At 34.5% G+C, this 18,826-nt stretch overlaps 1 protein-coding gene and 1 long non-coding RNA gene across 2 annotated transcripts in view; one reads left to right on the top strand and one right to left on the bottom strand.

Annotated features, from left to right (window-relative positions):
• LOC128204526 (follistatin-related protein 5-like) overlaps nt 1–18,826 on the bottom strand; it is a 99,307-nt gene that overhangs the window by 65,101 nt on the left and 15,380 nt on the right. The window lies entirely within an intron of this gene.
• LOC128204583 (uncharacterized) lies at nt 1,001–3,513 on the top strand. The gene is made up of 4 exons (XR_008256150.1): nt 1,001–1,063; nt 1,282–1,396; nt 1,905–2,068; nt 2,808–3,513. It is a non-coding gene; the product is annotated as an uncharacterized LOC128204583 (long non-coding RNA).

Genomic DNA, 18,826 nt, shown 5'->3' with positions numbered 1-18,826 from the left:
CGAAACTTCTTAAGCCTTAAGGCTTAAGTCACTTATTTCAATTAGCGAAAATACATACTGAAAATGGATTTTGATTAATGAAAAATTTTTATTCTGATAATCATACACATTATTCCTACATAATTTCTAAAAATTCTTGAAGAAGTTAATATAACACATTTTATAGAACAACAAAAATGGTGAGATTAGCTTAATCCTGTTATAAGGGACTTCAGAAGTTTCGTGAAATTGGGGCCTGGTGCTTTAAGTAGTCTTAAATAATAACATGTATGTAACACGGGGAAAATGGCTCTCGAAACTGTGTCTCACCCTAAAATAGTGTTCATGCCATTAAAGAAGACCTCTGGCCCCAATTTCTCCAAACTTCTTAAGTCCCTTATAACAGGATTAAGCTAAGCTCACTATTTTTGTTTTTTGAATAATTTGCATTATATTTATTTCTTTAAGAGTTTTAATACTTTAAATTGGAATTATCTTTATGATAATCACAATAAACCATTTTTCATTTATCAACATTCAATTGAAGTATGTATTTTGGCTAATTGAAATAAGTTACTTAAGCCTGTTATTGCGCGGGCGCATCGGCGCCCGGCGCATATATTGATTGTTTTAGAAGTGTCCCTGGTGCAATGGGCTTGCGCATGCGGCGTTTTCATTGTTTGGATCGCGCATGCGCCGTTTCTTACCGTCCGCTCTCGGATAATTCCGAAGCAGTTCGCCATTAGACTGGTTCCTGTTCGATTTTGCAATAGAAGATTGGTAATCTTTTAATATGTGAAGCTTTGAAAATATAAGGCAAATTAAAACCAGAGATTTTTTTAAATAACTCGTTGAGAGAAAAAATATCATAAATGCACAGTTGTTGAGAAAACTTCTCTTTTTTTATTTAAATATTTCTACATAAAAGAATAAACCACGAATGCGCAGAATGTATCTTACAATAATCTTAGAAAATCGGTGAACCAGTCTATTATCTGATTACCCGGTTATGACAGTACGGGTCAGATGCAAGCGTCCAGTAGACTAGGGATATCGAGGTCAACACGCTGGCGGTTGGGGAAAGGTATTTTCATTTTCTTGTTACGAAGTGAACTGAAAAACTATTTTTATTTTATATATATCATTTTAAAAACAGGTTTCGTGTCTTTCGATTTAAACAGTAGCACGTTTTTTTTGCGGTATTCCTACTTTCATTTTGGACAACATTTGAAGGCTTTTCCAAATTGCGTCATTAAAACCTGGAATGATAGCCGTCCAATGAAAACGCTTCTTGCATTTCAGATATAGGCGAGTGTGCGGTCAAGGTCAAAATTGCGAGAGGGTGATTCGAAGAGAAATACCGCAACAAAAACGTTCGATTTGGACATTAACGCGTCTAACTGAATGAGTCACAATGGTAGGGATGATATTTCAAGCCCTTCTTTGTAATGCGTGCGCAAAGTTTGCATGTCAGTCTGTATGTAACGAGTTTAAGGTGATTTGTTCGTAGTCATTAAATTTTTGCATCGTTTTCATTATTCACCAGTTATTATTTTAGACTAATGCATCAGTCAATTGAAACCACGCCCCCCCCCGGTCAGGGGAATGGTGAGGACCCTGACCATAGGTCCAGCCAATCTTGGCTAAAATCACGTCCTGCGGGGATGAACAGATGGTTTAATCTCGCCAAATGCCCCCGCACCTCAGGGGCCCTAGGTAAGGCCCATTCCCTGCTATATTTAAAGCGAGACATAACCATCCCATTCACCCTGCAATGCAGGGCCACCCGGCTATCCCCGGTATACCCCCGGACCTTGGGGGTCGTGGTTACAATTGACTGGTGCATTAGTTTAAAATAATAAACATGTTTTACGGGATTCTGTCTCAATAAAATGTATATTTATATTTATCATCCTACATTCCAGTTTCTACCACAAGAGTTGTAAATATTGAACAGAAAGGGCTTCATCTTCAAGATGAAAACTGCAAAAAATGGCCACCAACAATAATGGGCCAGGACTGAGGAGTTCCAAGAAATGAGTATTCTTCAGCCCACAAATATCAGTGCTGCCCCGCTGCCCAAAACCAGGTTTGTTCTCTTTCTTAGTTTCCTGTTAACTTTATGGTTTCAGAACAATAGCCAGCATTCATATTAAAAATGAAATCCCAAACCTTCTGCATTTTGTGTTGTTATGTAACACAACTAAAGCTAGGCAAATATTTTGTTAAGTTTTTAACTGCAACTTTAAATAGCATTGCTTTTGGTATTAACATTCAACCTTTAATAAAACAAAAACATATGGATGTTTCAATGCATTTCAATAAATATTTGAATGTATTTACAATTATTCACAATTTCATATAATGTTTAAAAAAATTAACTCTACAAGCTTACATTATTTCACAATATAATCTTTTTTTAGACATCATTTTGATATTTATTTCACACAAAATACATGACCTATAAACAAGCCTTCCTAAAAATTAATAACATTTTTTCACTTTTTCTAACAAAATTGCTTAACTCAATAGCTGAATAAAGGAATGAAATCATTACTTGTATATAAATACTTAATCTTAATTATTATTCTGCAATTCATGCATCAATGTTTGATTTGTAAAACCTGATTCAGAATTGACATCAAATTGCAAATTACCTGTCAATTCACATTTCGAATAAAGCTTATGAAATCAACCTTGAAACCTAACAAATTCACCTCAGTTTAATGTTAAGAGTTATTTTATTTCTCATGTTTCATGTTATCAGGTCTTCAGTGCTACATTCACTTATCATGATATCATAACAAACTCCTTTCATATCTTTTTAGAGTGTGGCAACAAGTAAATGGACCTTGACAAATGTCCTCCATGTTAGAGCCAGTCCCTTACACAAGTGACCTACTTTTGCACAGCTGAGGTTGTTATCAAACGCAGCAGTAGGTATGAAATGCGGAAACTGTTCCAACTTGATCTTCAACAGTTGAGTTACTCCTCATCACAATACCTGAACTGAAAACAATCGGTGAAGATCCTGCACTTCACTTCTACCTCACAGTGCTCTTCCCTATAAACGCTAGAGGAAAGTTTGAAAATGAAAAACTTGTCATTGCAAGAAAGGACCAATTGATTCTTAATGAAACAACCTGCCTCAATGCTTTAGCTGACACTACATCAAGTCAACACAAGGCAATTTGTTTTTCTCGCAACCTGACCGGTATGTTGAATCTGATCAAAATTGTACACAACCACTGGTCAAGAATATAGAAATACAAGTTGTATGATCAGTAACCTAAAATATTCTTGAATATTTGAACATAATAAAAGAGTATTTGTTAAAGTTATACATATTGTGTAGTGTAGGTAAGATCAATGTCAAGGTTATTTTGGCTAAAAAAAAGGAAAATGAGTCTTGATTCATAACATCGATGAAATAGCAAGCCTTAAGTATTTTCGATAAAGTGATACATATATTTTGTGGTGATGTCATAACCTTGTTTCACTGTTTTTGAAGAGAAAACACATGTTATAAATATATTATCACATTTGTGTTTTTTTTGCTCGACTATTTTAAGAATAAGGTGGGCTATACTATTCGCTCTGGTGTCGGTGTCCGGTTCAAGTTTTAGGGCAAGTTGGGATTTTCACTTATAAGTCCAATACCCTTCATTCAATTGACTTAATACCTCACACAGTTGTTCAGGGCCATCATATAATGGGAATAGATAACTCCTTTATACAAGTTATGGCCCCTGATTGACTATCAAACTTAGGTTAAAGTTTTAGGGCAGGTTGGGATATTTATTAATAACTTCTCTACCATTCGTTCATTTAACTTAATACTTGACACATTTGTTCAGGACCATCACACAATGAGGTTACATAACTCTGTATTATCCTCAATACAAGTTATAGCCCCTGATTGACTTAGGTTAAAGGTTTAGGGTAGGTTAAAGTTTTAGAACAAGTTGGGATTTTCACTAATAAGTCCAATACCCTTCATTCAATTGACTTAATACTTTACACAGTTGTTCAGTGCCATCACATAATTAGGTATGATAACTCCATATCATATTTTATTCACATAATGGCCCCTGATTGACTATGGAACTTAGGTTAAAATTTTAGGGCAGGTTGATATATTTATTGATAACTTCTATACCCTTCATTCATATTATCCTTAATACAAGTTATGGCCCCTGATTGACTTAGGTTAAAGTTTTAGGGCAAGTTGGGATTTTAATAAAAAAAAACTTCTATACCTTCATTCAATGCACTTAATACTTCGCATAATTATTGACGACCATCTTACACTTAGGAACATAACTTCATGTTAACCCTAAATACAAATTATTGCCCTTGAATGTTTTTTTTTTCTTTTTAACTCTTCTTTTAATTTCTTTTGAAAGGCACATTTTTATATTCCTAACCACATTTTCATAAAGGGAAAACAAGATATTTGAATGACCTGTGTCATTGTTCGGGCGGGCTGGTGTTAGAGCAGCGTCAAAGTCACCTTATGTATCGAATAATTTTAGCTAGGTTTGACATAAAGAGACCAAACTTGGTATATGCAAAGAGTTTATGGAGACCTTTTATGGGAATGCGTTTGAGGCCCCTATGATCAAGGTCAAGGTTACTATTAATAGAAAAAGGGTTGGTTTTGAATAACTTAAGTAAGGATCTTCTAATTGGTACCAAATTTGGTATATAGGAAGAGTTTATAGAGACCTTTCTTGAGATTGTGTTTTTGGCCCCGAGAGTTATGGTCTAGGTCAAGGTCAAAATAGAAATATGGTAAGTACTGAATAACTCAAGGAAGGGTTGACATAGTGTGACCAAACTTGGTATATAGGACAAGTTTATGCAGAGCTTTAATGGATGCTTTTTGGCCCCCTAGGGTCGTTGTCACTGTTACTAAAAATAGATTACTGTTTCAGTTAAGGCTCACATACTGTGACCAAACTTGATATTTGTAGGAAGAGTTTATAGCGCGGACACGAGTATGTGTACTCTGACATTTAAATATCTCGTGTGACTTTGATCTTTATGGACCCTGGTCAATGTCACTGCTCATCGTCTCAATGAGGACAACATTTGTACCAAGCAATATGGTAATCCATCAATGCATAAGTAAGCTATAGCACGGACACGAAATGTTACAGCCAGATGGACAGACAGACTGATGAAGTGTTTCTGTAATCCCCTCCCCACTCTATGGCGGGAGATTTGAAATTTGATATTTATAAAATAGTGTACTTCCATTTTTGCCTATGTTGTGTTTTACCATTCTGTCAATATGTTAAGTGACAGTTGTGCCAATATCTTACATTATTTAATAACCTCATCATAATGATTACTTATCTTCCTATTGTTTTCTTAAATGTTCTGCAATTTCAATAATTGTTTACAAAACATGTTCCTAAAATCAGAGACATTTGACAGTATTATAAGACTTCTCATTCAAGGTTTTGTCTATCTGAACACTGATGTTTGCATAATGCTCTGTAGATATCACTATGCTTTTGCTAAGTTTAATTCCCATTAATGTTTAAATTAATTTCTCATATGTACATATATTTAACAATGTTCTGTTTTTCAACATCTCACTTAAACAGTTACAAAATGTTAATTTACAAGAAATACTTGTATTTATATCACTATGTCATTTTGCCATGTCACCCTTCTTTACTACCTGTTATGCTTAAAGCTGCATTCTCACAGATTTACCATTTGTACAACTTTTTTTATTGTTTGTCTTGGAAAGCGCAAATTTTGTGTTAATATCCGCAAACAAATGATTTAAGATTACTGACAAAAGATCAAATCACAGATTTTCATATTTCCATTTGAAAATTAATGTCTTATGGCTTAAGCTGTTACTAACAGTTTAAGAAAATTGCATAAAACATCAATTTTTGAACTTAAGTATAAAAATCTGCAATCTTTTTTTGTCAACAGTCTTATATAACTGGTTTCAATGGATTTTCGCAAAATATGGCTCGTTCTTAGTCAAAAAATGAAAAAGTTGTCAAAACGTTCAATCTGTGAGAGTGCAGCTTTAACTCTGATGAATATATCATTCAATGTCTCTTTTATAGGCACTGACTCTCCATTTACAAACATTAGAATTCATAATGCTTAAAAAAGTATGCCTGTTTCAACTTCTCAACTTACCCTCCTTTTTTTTGCATGACCCTTAACCATTCTATTGTGTGTTGTTGTATTTCATTTTCGTGATTTATGACTTTTCAAACTTTAAAGAATAATGGCCTTTTGGCTATCAACCATATTAGCAATGCTTATACTGATAATATAAAACTCCAGGCATATCATTTATAGTTTTGGGTTTGACAACTTTCAAATTTTAAGTTAGTACATCATTTAACAAATATACCTATATTCAACCCAATTCATTCCAACATTACAACTGAAACTGAGTCTTTTTAAGCCCCCCCCCCCCCATGTAAAAGATATTTATCACCCTATAAATAGTTTCATTCAAATACTGTGCATTTGCATACTAGGTACATATTACTAGGTTTTCATGCATTTTCATTTATATTCTTTTCTTTCATACCTGTTCTATTTCATTGCTTATGAAATAGTGGCGGCATGTATTTTAGTATTGTATTAATTTGTCTGTGTGCATTCTTATTCCAAGTATTGGTCATAATGTATATGTCGCAATTACACCAAATTATAACAAATATTCTTTCTATTGTTTATTACATTTCAGTACAACTCTGCCATTCCCAGCATACATACTAACTCTGTATATTTTGTTATCATGCTTCTTACTCTTTGTTGTATACAAAATGTATATAAAATGTCATATTGCTCATGTTCTTTCTTGTTTGTACATATGTTCACATTTCAGTAATACTCAATGCAGTATTTATTCTTATATTTCAATGTCATATTTTAAAGAATTGAGAAGTTTTACAGCCAAAATAACATTAACACATTTCCACCAAACTTTGTACAAATGCTTCACTTTTCATGTATTAAAACATATTCCTCACTTCATTTCATTGTAACCTATAATTTTCAGCACTTTCTTCATAAATCTTTGGTGTCATTATATTTCCATACACATTAAGTGATCAACTTCCTAGTCATACCACTATCAACCTGCATCACATTCTGCTCATCATTCTTATATCTTATGCCTTAAAAGTGCATAATGCATGATGATTACATAATGTTTATTACCTATAAGTGTCAGTATATGCTAAACTTGTTTCCTTTGTTTAAAACATCCTGCATGCCTATAAATCATCTACACCACAGAACAAGGAAAATGACATTAATAATGATGATCAGACTTCTTTCTTTCAGCTCATGTATAACCAACTTTTAGTTTATGTTAAATGTATTTTTTTAATTGTGTTAAAATCTGTTACATAAGCAAACAGTTGTATGTGTTTTTCAGTTAGAAACAATGGATTTGTAACACTTAATTATAACGGTCAACTTGTTTCGCGAATTATTAGCAAAAAGTAGACATTGTTTTAAGCAGATGTCCTTAATTAGTTTTTTAGCTCCACTGGCCGAAGGCCATGGAGCTTATGTCGTCACAGATTGTCCGTCGTGAGTGCGTGCGTAAACTTTTACTTTAAACGACATCTCCTCTGAAACTGATAAGCGGATTTTGACAAAACTTCACAGGAATGTTCCTTTGGTGGTCCTTTACCAAAATTGCTCAAATGGTTCCGGTCCATTGCACAATATGGCCGCCAGAGCTAAAAATAGCAAAATCTTTAAACGACATCTCCTCTGAAACGGATAGGCAGATTTTGATGAAACTTGACAGTAATGTTCCTTGGGTGGTCCTTTATTAAAATTGCTCAAATGGTTCTGGTCCATTGCACACTATGGCCGCCACAGCTAAAAATAGCAAAATCTTTAAACGACATCTCCTCTGAAACGGATAGGCAGATTTTGATGAAACTTGACAGAATTGTTCCTTGGGTGGTCCTTAACCAAAATTGCTCAAATGGTTCCGGTCCGCTGCACAACATGGCTGCCAGGGCAAAAAAATAGAAAAACCTTTAAAGAACATCTTCTCAGAAACCGATGATCAGATTTTGATGAAACTTAACAGAAATGTTCCTTGGATGGTCCTTTACCAAAATTGCTCAAATGGTTCCGGTCCATTGCACAATATGGCCGCCAGAGCTAAAAATAGCAAAATCTTTAAACGACATCTCCTCTGAAACGGTTCGGCAGATTTTGATGAAACTTGACAGTAATGTTCCTTGGGTGGTCCTTTATTAAAATTGCTCAAATGGTTCTGGTCCATTGCACAATATGGCCGCCACAGCTAAAAATAGCAAAATCTTTAAACGACATCTCCTCTGAAACGGATAGGCAGATTTTGATGAAACTTGACAGAATTGTTCCTTGGGTGGTCCTTAACCAAAATTGCTCAAATGGTTCCGGTCCGCTGCACAACATGGCTGCCAGGGCAAAAAAATAGAAAAACCTTTAAAGAACATCTTCTCAGAAACCGATGATCAGATTTTGATGAAACTTAACAGAAATGTTCCTTGGATGGTCATTAACCAAAATTTGTTAAATGGTTCCAGTCCACTGCACACCATGGCTGCCAGAGCTAAAAAATAAAAAAAAACTTTATATGACTTGTCGTCGAAACCGATGACCTTTTTTCGATAAAACTTGACAGAAATGTTTGTTTGGTGCTCCTTTACTCAAATTGCCCGAATCATTTCGGTCCACTGCACAACATGGCAGCCAGAGCTATTAAAGTAAAAAAAAATTTTAAATAACTTCTCCTCAAAAATTGATGATTGTATTTCTATGAAACTTGACGAAAATGTTCGTTAGGTGGTCTTTGCTTGAACCTTTTGGCCAGTGGAGCACAGGCACTGATGTGCCTCTTGTTTGAATAAACCTTTGGTGCTACTCCTGTTTAAAGTCAACATTTCACCAAAGTACTTCAAATTCTCAACGTTTCGAACTTTGCCCAGAATTTACCAAATCATGTTGGCATATTTAACATTTCAGCTATCATATCAGCCACTCCAAAAGAAAACCACCACTGTGGCCATGTTGTCTTTTATAAATGTGTGTATATTGATACAGTTCATGAATAAAGTTATTTGATACAATTATGGTTATTGTCATAGATATACCATCAGTTGTACAATTGTTATTGTGTTAAGTTTCATTTTCATTTCAAAACAACAGCCCAATTCTGTCATCTTTTAAGTAACTTCATTTCACTGACATCTACAATCAATGTTAGTCCTTACCTCATTTACTTCGTTCTGACCCTACATATAGACTTGCATAACCAATAGTTGGCCCGCGCTAACATCCAATTGCTGCATCTTGCAGCAACTTTTGTACTTGTTAGTGTTAACTTTGCTTAAGAAGTTTCGAAAAAATTGGGGCCAGTAGCACAATGGGTTGTTCCCAATCAATTCATTCAGATTTAACTAACTCTTCAGTAATGTTATTTTTATCAAAGCAAAATGTTGCCAATTAACATAATACCGTATTTTCCGGACTATAAGGCTATCCGCTTATAAGACGACCCCCCTACTATGCCCATGAAATCTGGTGTTTTTGTCTAGACTTGTTTATAAGACGGGGTAGATTTAAAAGGGACCAAACTGCTTTGTTTAAAAAGTGTTATTTTTGGTAAGAAATGTATTGCATTTCACTATTTCTGGCAATTTTTCACAATTAAATGCATTTATCTTGTCCGGTTGATCAAAATATGCTATTTCCTGGTTTTCACAACTTCCGCCTATTTTTTTTTTTTAAAAATGAGTCGTCTGCAATCTTACGAGCACTGAAAAAATGTCCAAATTTGGTGAAAATTTGACTGCGAGAACTTGAAATGTGTGCAAAGATGTGTAGAACTGCCCCATTTGATGCTTAGAATGCCATTTGAGTCAAGGTTCAGTTGAAAAACCTCAAAGAATGGCATTTTGGGCCAAAACACCTTAGAAAATACAGACGCACAGGCACTTGGGTGACAGGCAGTGAAACTGGAAAACCTGACACAGACTATCAGATTGAGCTAGCTTTGGGTGTATTTATGTATGAAGGACTAATCGAAAGTGTTTTTCATAAATAATGCAGGGACGGGTTTAGTTATAGGGACCAAACTGCTTTGTTTAAAAAGTGTTATTTTTGGTAAGAAATGTATTGCATTTCACTATTTCTGGCAAATTTTCACAATTAAATGCATTTATCTTGTCCGGTTGATCAAAATATGCTATTTCCTGGTTTTCACAACTTTCGCCTATTTTTTTTTTTTTTTAAATGAGTCGTCTGCAATCTTACGAGCACTGAAAAAATGTCCAAATTTGGTGAAAATTTGACTGCGAGAACTTGAAATGTGTGCAAAGATGTGTAGAACTGCCCCATTTGATGCTTAGAATGCCATTTGAGTCAAGGTTCAGTTGAAAAACCTCAAAGAATGGCATTTTGGGCCAAAACACCTTAGAAAATACAGACGCACAGGCTTGATTTATCATTTAGAGTAGAGATTTTTTATGAAATTCTTATAGACTCGCCTATAAGACGGGCCCCCTACTTTAAGGTTCAAAATCAGGACCAAATTTCCCCGACTTATAGTCGAGAAAATATGGTAATTCATCTGGTAAAATCTGGTGCATCTTTTCTTCCCTCGAGGATCACCAGTATTTTATTTGCCCCTATAACAACATATGATGTCTAACAAACAGACAAGTTTCTCAAATTATCATTTCAGTATGTAAACCTAGTTTTTCTTTCTGTCAAATTTTAATCATTGTCAGTAAAGCTAGGAGTTCATTCTTGAACATTGAACATGAGATATGAGTAACACAATCAATATCATTACCAGGCAAGCATGATTCAGTCCCTAGGAAAAGCGACAAGTGTCTGCCTGATCATTATTCAGTGACTCAACTTGGCCATCTTGTTCTTGTATAATATGCAGAAAAATATTTCATAAAATTGAACATGCTGGGTTAGAACTTAATGTAGTAAGTAGCAACATTCAAGCAAATGTAATATTCACCTTGATTTCAAAGAGTATATAGAGGATATTTGTTGACTTCAGTTTAAGATCTTATTTTAATTCACAAGTGTCGTAAAAAAACATATTTTCAACAGTTCCAAAGCCGCAAGTGAAAAGTAGTTTTAATATGATATAGAGTGAAATTACCCATTTTTTTGAAGAGTGTAAACTATGATGCTACTCATGGGAAGCCCCTCAGGCAGAGTTTTGATGATGATGATATGGTTGTCATTTCTGCCGGCTAGTGGAGAAGTAGTTCTCCAAGATTATTGTTTTTAAACTTTATTATTTACTGGTGTTTCACTGCAAACATTTTATGAACATTCATCAATGATCATTTGTTAATGCTTTCATGTTCCAAAAAAATAACAGTTAATACACAATTGTATTTTTAAATTAAACAGGGTATGAATACATGAACCTGAATTACACTTGTCACCATTCACTGAATGGAAATTTGAAAGGTCAAACGTGTCAGCAAAACAATTACAGATTATCAAAGGATCAACTAGAAACACGGCAATGTGACAAAACCAGGTTTTTACTAATGGCAATAAGAAGTTATAGCCAATTTTTTTCTTGTATGGGTAAGGAATAAGTAGCAGCCTAATTTAATTGGGCGGAAACCATTCTCCTATTTTTAAATACAATGACCTTCAATTCCTTCCCCCCCCCCCCTTCAAAAGCAATCCCAAGCTAGTTCTTCAAATAAGCTACCTTCACACCAACTTTCATCACTATCCATATATTCTAACTTAAGTTGTTGGATGGATACCATTTTCCTATTTCTAGTTACAGTGACCTTCACCATGACCCCACCTCCCTCAAAAGCAATCACAACCTAGCTCTTCACATCAGAAACTATCCAACTTTTATCACTATTCATCCATGGTAACTTAAAGCTTAAAGGTAATCACTGTTGTTTTGGGACTAAATATAATTTTCCCAGTAATGCATCAATTTGAAAAACACTTATTCTATCATTATTTTACTCTTTGAAATAAAAAAAATGCAGAAAAAATACAGTTTTTGTATAAATATTTTGGTTTTAGTGGGATGCAATCCCAAGCTGGTAAAGTCAAGAAAAGAATAGAAAATGGACGCCTAAACTTCAATGCCACCGGTATCTTAACAAAAGTGGGAAATATTTTAAAATTACATGATAATGTCAATCAACCAATCATGCAACAACAAAGCTGTACTTAAGTGACTGTTAGCATTGTTAACGCTCATGCAAATTGTGGTCTTGAAAGACAATATCTGAGGACATATCAACATTTGCCGAAGGGTTCCAGATTTAATGGTATCTTAGTTTTAACACTCCTGATGATTTGCCGCACTTTATTTCCTCATACAAACATATATATATAAGCGCATTTTACGAACACATGAGCATGAAGTCAAGTCATTGGGCAGAAACCAATATTTGGAGTTTGTTTCATGATACTGAGGTATTCGATCTCCCCTCACTGCCAGAGACCAGTCTGATTGGCTCAAAGATGGGTCGTTTTCCAGATAAAGAGTGAAAGCCACGCTAGGTTGTTGACAAATTTGAGAAATGATAGGGTAAAAAAATCATCAGTTAATTATTGTGCCAATCTGACGTAAAGTTCAGCAGTTCGTATTACAAAGTTAAACAAGTTATTAAATACAGGGGTGTAGAAATGGGCCGGAAGCTGGTAAAATAACCCGGTTACTTTAGCATCTTCACCCGGCTATTTTCCCCGCATCAACGAAAATAAAATCTGTTCTGTCATGTTTTTATGTCCACATCTGTTTAAAACCCCGTTGGTATTGTTTATTTTGGTTTCCGCGTTCGGACTACAATACAGCATTAGCTCGATACATGACGTCATTAGTCACATCCCCCTCTGGGATGTTTTCAAGTGCTAGGTTTGCGTTTCCCAGCGTTCCCAATACAATAACATAAGCTCGATACATGACCTCATTAGTCGCATCCCCCTCTGGGGATGTTGTGAAGTTAATGATTCGCGAAGCCAAAAAGCGTAGTAAGTTTGCAACATGAGCGTGTCTGGCCATCTGCTAGTCCAATTACCATTATTATGCAACATTCATTTTTGTATATGCGTGCTACCCGGGTGTAAACAAAATGAAACAAGGTTGCGGTGATGTCACTGCTAAAAATAATCCATTTAATACTTTGATGAATTTTACATGTACCTTAGGTGAAATTTTGTACGCTTTAAACATCACAAAGTATCCAGATATTTCTTTTGGTTGTTAAAACGGAATAAGTTAGCTGCAGGTGAAATAACTAGAACCACAGAAAATGAAGTTAGATGTTTAATTTTCAGAGGATCAGAGTGATTCAGTGGCTGGAAGTATATATATATATAATTTGTAGAGAAGAAATTACATATATTACATATACAATTTGGAGGGAATTGATAGTAAATGGCAAGGCCTGGAATGTTATAATATTATCATGAATCTGAATTTGACAGTTATTTGGTTTATTAGTAAGCCCTCAATGGTGTGTGTGTGGGGGGGGGGGGGGGGAAACAAACAAATACTGGCCAAAATTCATTTAAAATCATCGATTATTTGCAAACAAAGAAGAAAGCATGTATGAAACAAACTAGGAGCATACATTTGATGAATATTCATAAGCTTTGTTAAAATTGATAATGAAGGCTTTCAAAGTGAAGCAGAATGATGGCTCCTGGTTTTATATTTTCTGTTTTATTCACTCTGTACACTGTTATATCTCCATTAGGATGCATGGCTTTAACAATTTAGGAAGAAATGAGGAGAAATTTTGAAAAACAGATGATGTTAATCAAACACCAGTTACTGTAGCTTTTTGCGAGGTTCATATAGCAAACATAAAACATTGTAACTCAATTAAGAGTACCCATTTTAGCCCCATGGCAAATAATACAAGACTAGATTGTGAGAGATAAAACATCAGACCCACTCTCATGGCCACTTTCCCTAAAATAGTTCTATACTGTCCATGGGCAAATCAATATTTTTCCTGGGGACAAATTAATGTCCGGTGTCTTGAAATAGGCATATGTAACTTTTCATCTCTTATCAAGACAGTCAATTCTGTTGATGGACACCTTGTCTAAATTTCAATGGCATTCTAGATGTAGATGATGTGAGTCTTTCTCCTGTTGTCTTTCTCTCAGAACGAATACTCCTATTTTACAAAAATACTATCAAGGGGGAGGACGTATTTTCGTTTCATACTAACATTGAGTGAGAAAAATGTTTCATGTCAAACAAAATGGCGGATTTAGAATGAAAAGTACCGATGCAGGTACCAACTTTTGCCTGGTTTGTGGACTTTTTCTTTAAATTTTGAAATATGAATGCGTCCAGTATGTGGCGAAAAGAACATATTCTTTGATCAACATCTTAGTTTGGTATTATAACTTTAAAGATAAAAAAGTTATTGAACAGATTGTGGCTGAGGAGGCCATGTTTACAAATAAACGTGTTGATTTTATCCACAATTTTTCGTATTTTCTCTGCAAATATGGCATATCTGTGCAACTATTATGATCATTCTTTTTGCATTATATTTTGTTGCAAAATATTGAATAATAATAATGTCTTTAGTACATCTTAACTTCTTAAATTTTGGATAAACTCATCATATTTAGTATGAAAACGCTTGTCAACTTATAAGGATTTCATTAATATTCTTTATAATATTGTACCTTTAAATTATATGCAATATTAGATACATTTTATTTATTTCCTTTTACATCTGAAGGGTTTCATAATGTGTTTTTATTCTTTAACAACCTGTTATTTCTTGTTTCTATATGTTTCCTATGATTTTAGCACTTTTATTATATTATGCTCTAGATAATCTTTATGCAACAGGCTTAGCTAGACAAGTTTTGATAGCTAAGCCTGAGTGAGACATTTCAGACATTCCTGTTATTTCTTAACCTTTTAAAACACCAATATGTTGGGTATAAAAGCCCTTTAAGGGTGACTTTCAAAAAAAATATGTATGGTGTTCCATTACATTACCTTATACTTTGTGTGTTACCAAAGTAAGGACTTTTGTGTTACAAATATATTTTTATTATTAACAGTTTAAAAAGACATCAAATTTGTGTTACCAATTTATAAGACTTAAATTCATCTGTGTTACAAGACAATTTAGATGACTGTGTATGATTTATTTCTATTGGTGTTCCATAGAACTGCATACATGTGTTTACATCGTGGAGATTAATAAAACTTTAAAAACATTCATTGTGAGTTGCGTCAGGACTGAATCCACACATTCACGTCATTATACATTTTATAACTGTGCTTTCATGTGTATATACTTATTTTTCAAACTTCATGGTTATAACTCGACTGTACAAGTTTCCTGACTGATGTTTTGTTCCTTAACCACCCATTTTGTTTATTGCAAGCACATTACCCACATTTTGGTGAAATGCAAACAAACTGTTAATTGGCATCCTACTAATCAGCATTTTTATAAATATCAAAGACATTATAAACATTAAAGAAAACAACATTTCCAAGGTGTTATTAATTATCTACAGAGTATAAAATTTTACGACATTTTGGCGGGAAAATTAACATACAGTACACTCCAAGCGGAACTACCACTTTCCGTTTTCCTCGGCTGATTTTGGTCATCGCGACCACGACATCCAATTTATCATAATCCGCTTTCTTTGGTGTTTTCACTCGTTCACCCTCGGAGGCTGATCAGTGGACCGTATAATTACAATCGCCGCTAACTCGGGAGTGAAAACCCCGCGAAACTCCGAGGAAACAGATAAGAATCTCCTACTGTACATGTATCTGATTTTGTGTAATTTATTGGAAAACTGTTCTTTTAATGTTATTGTGTTGTATCAATATTTTTCAGACTTACTTGCACATAATTAGACTCACAATCCTTTGACGGCGCAAAAAAGCAATATATGTTGATGTCCATTTATGACCCAGTTCTAATTATATCTAACTCATTTGACTTCCAACAGTCCAAGTTACTTAAAGTAATGTAAACATTCTGTTTGCTACCTTTATTCAATTAATTTCACTTAACTGTTTTACATTTAAACCTGCAGTTTGATAAAAAAAATGCATTTTTCGCAATCACCAACATGCCAGATAACCAAAAGTAGTCTAAATTTAGCGCACAATACGTCACTACAAAATTTGCATATCACGTGACTTCCACAATGTCAAAAATACTACATTGCTTTTCATACTTATAATTTCTAATTATTAACTAAGAAGTTATGGTTTCAATATTTTTAAGCACAATATTCATACAAACGCCGTAACTTTAATAAAATAGTTCAATTGAAAGCTGAATTATATTCATTTAGAGTAGGAAATAGATTACGACAATATCTTCATACAGATGTAGATAAAATCGGCATTTTTTTAAACCACAGTACATGAGTTACCTTCACACTTTTTTAACGTCATAATTAACAATGCAATTTAGATATTATCTGGAATGCGGAAAAACAACTGATGTGTATCACAAAAGAAATAGTGACAGGAAAAATATTCACACTTTAAAAACATGGTACTCAACACCTGCATATTACTCCAATCCAATTTAGTTCTCAACAACACAAAAGCTGTATGACGTAATTATGGTAAACAAAAAACACATGGTGTTATATCTTAAATGTGTGCGGATATCAACAGGCAATTAACGAATATTAGTTGAAAGGTAAATTAATAACCAAACGAGATAAAGATGTCTGTTTTATTGAATATGTATTCTTTCTTTCTTTACGAGAAAATTGATTTTTATAAACGAAATAATTGCAAATGTAACAATTTATTTTCAATAGTAGTAATGTAGTAGCAAAGCATACAACTCGGAGTTCCGCTTTGAGGCCAATAAAACAACACGATCACTGGCGATACTGGCAATAAAACCCTCGGCGGAAAACGAGCAACACTGCAAAACTCGGCGGATTTTAGCAAGGAAAGCGGTTATGTACTCGGCGGATGTCCGCAATATTAAAAAACCCTCCGAGTGACCGAGGAAAGTAATAGTTCCACGTGGAGTGTACTGTACACAATTCTGCAGTCATCTGCACTTACAATCCGACATGTTTTGGCAGTCTGATTTGATTTACTAGCAGCTCTTCTGATTATTAACTTGTTTTTACAAGTCAGAGGTAATATTCCTTCTGTTTCTCAATAAAAAACACTGACATTTGACAAGTTTCTTAACCATGACGTATTTAATGCGAAAAACTAAAAATAGTCACAAATATCAAGTTTTTGTTTACATTGCTTTCATCATTGTTTTTGACTGAAAATTAAAGGAATTAGAAATTCTACCGCTTTTGAACCCAATCTACCACTTTTGAGACCTAAATCTACCTCTCTGTCATTGCCAATTTACATTGTTACTTATGTACTTTATATACAATAGCCTATCATCCAAAAAGCAAATGTTAATACTCTTTAATGATAGCCTCCATGTAAATCATATGGCCAATATCAATGTCATCAACAAACGGGAAAATTTCTGACAATGGAATAATCAACTGCATGCCCAGACATATAATTCCAGTTCAGGGGGGAAAGATCATTATTCAGAATATTCGTGTAAAATGATATTTTTGGAAAGTTTCCTGAATTTCTTGCACAGAAATATTGATTCCCTGAATGAGATCCCAGTATGAGATCTCAGATTGAACCCACTTTGAGTATATTCCTATATTCTTAAAATGTTCCGATGCATTAAATATTGGCTCATTACTGATATTAAGGATCATTAAGAAGCATGTCTACAACCTATCCTTGTTAAACATCCTATCCTTGTTAAACATGGAACATCCGTCTACAACCCGTCCTTGTTAAACATGGAACATCCGTCTACAACCCATCCTTGTTAAACATGGAACATCCGTCTACAACCCGTCCTTGTTTAAACATGGAACATCCGTCTACAACCCGTCCTTGTTAAACATGGAACATCCGTCTACAACCCATCCTTGTTAAACATGGAACATCCGTCTACAACCCGTCCTTGTTTAAACATGGAACATCCGTCTACAACCCGTCCTTGTTAAACATGGAACATCCGTCTACAACCTGTCCTTGTTAAACATGGAACATCCATCTACAACCCATCCTTGTTAAACATGGAACATCTGTCTACAACCCATCCTTGTTAAACATGGAACATCCGTCTACAACCTGTCCTTGTTAAACATGGAACATCCGTCTACAACCCGTCCTTGTTTAAACATGGAACATCCGTCTACAACCCATCCTTGTTAAACATGGAACATCCGTCTACAACCTGTCCTTGTTAAACATGGAACATCCGTCTACAACCCGTCCTTGTTAAACATGGAACATCCATCTACAACCCGTCCTTGTTTAAACATGGAACATCCGTCTACAACCCGTCCTTGTTTAAACATGGAACATCCGTCTACAACCTATCCTTGTTAAACATGGAACATCCGTCTACAACCTATCCTTGTTAAACATGGAACATCCGTCTACAACCCATCCTTGTTAAACATGGAACATCCGTCTACAACCCATCCTTGTTAAACATGGAACATCCGTCTACAACCCATCCTTGTTAAACATGGAACATCCGTCTACAACCTATCCTTGTTACTAACCATATTTTCCAGCATGTGTTTGATTTTGGTGGATAATAGGAAGCTATTTATATAGAAATGATTATGCAAAAGGGTAAACAGAATATCAAGTAGCTCCTATTCCCAGGTTATAATTTTTTACTAGCACATCCCCCACTATAATGTAAACAGGCAGGAGTAATTGTTTAGTCTAATTGTTAAAATTTCT

The sequence above is a fragment of the Mya arenaria genome, chromosome 2, assembly GCF_026914265.1.
Source record: "Mya arenaria isolate MELC-2E11 chromosome 2, ASM2691426v1".
Classification (NCBI taxonomy): domain Eukaryota; kingdom Metazoa; phylum Mollusca; class Bivalvia; order Myida; family Myidae; genus Mya; species Mya arenaria.
This window is presented reverse-complemented; position numbering and strand designations above follow the sequence as displayed.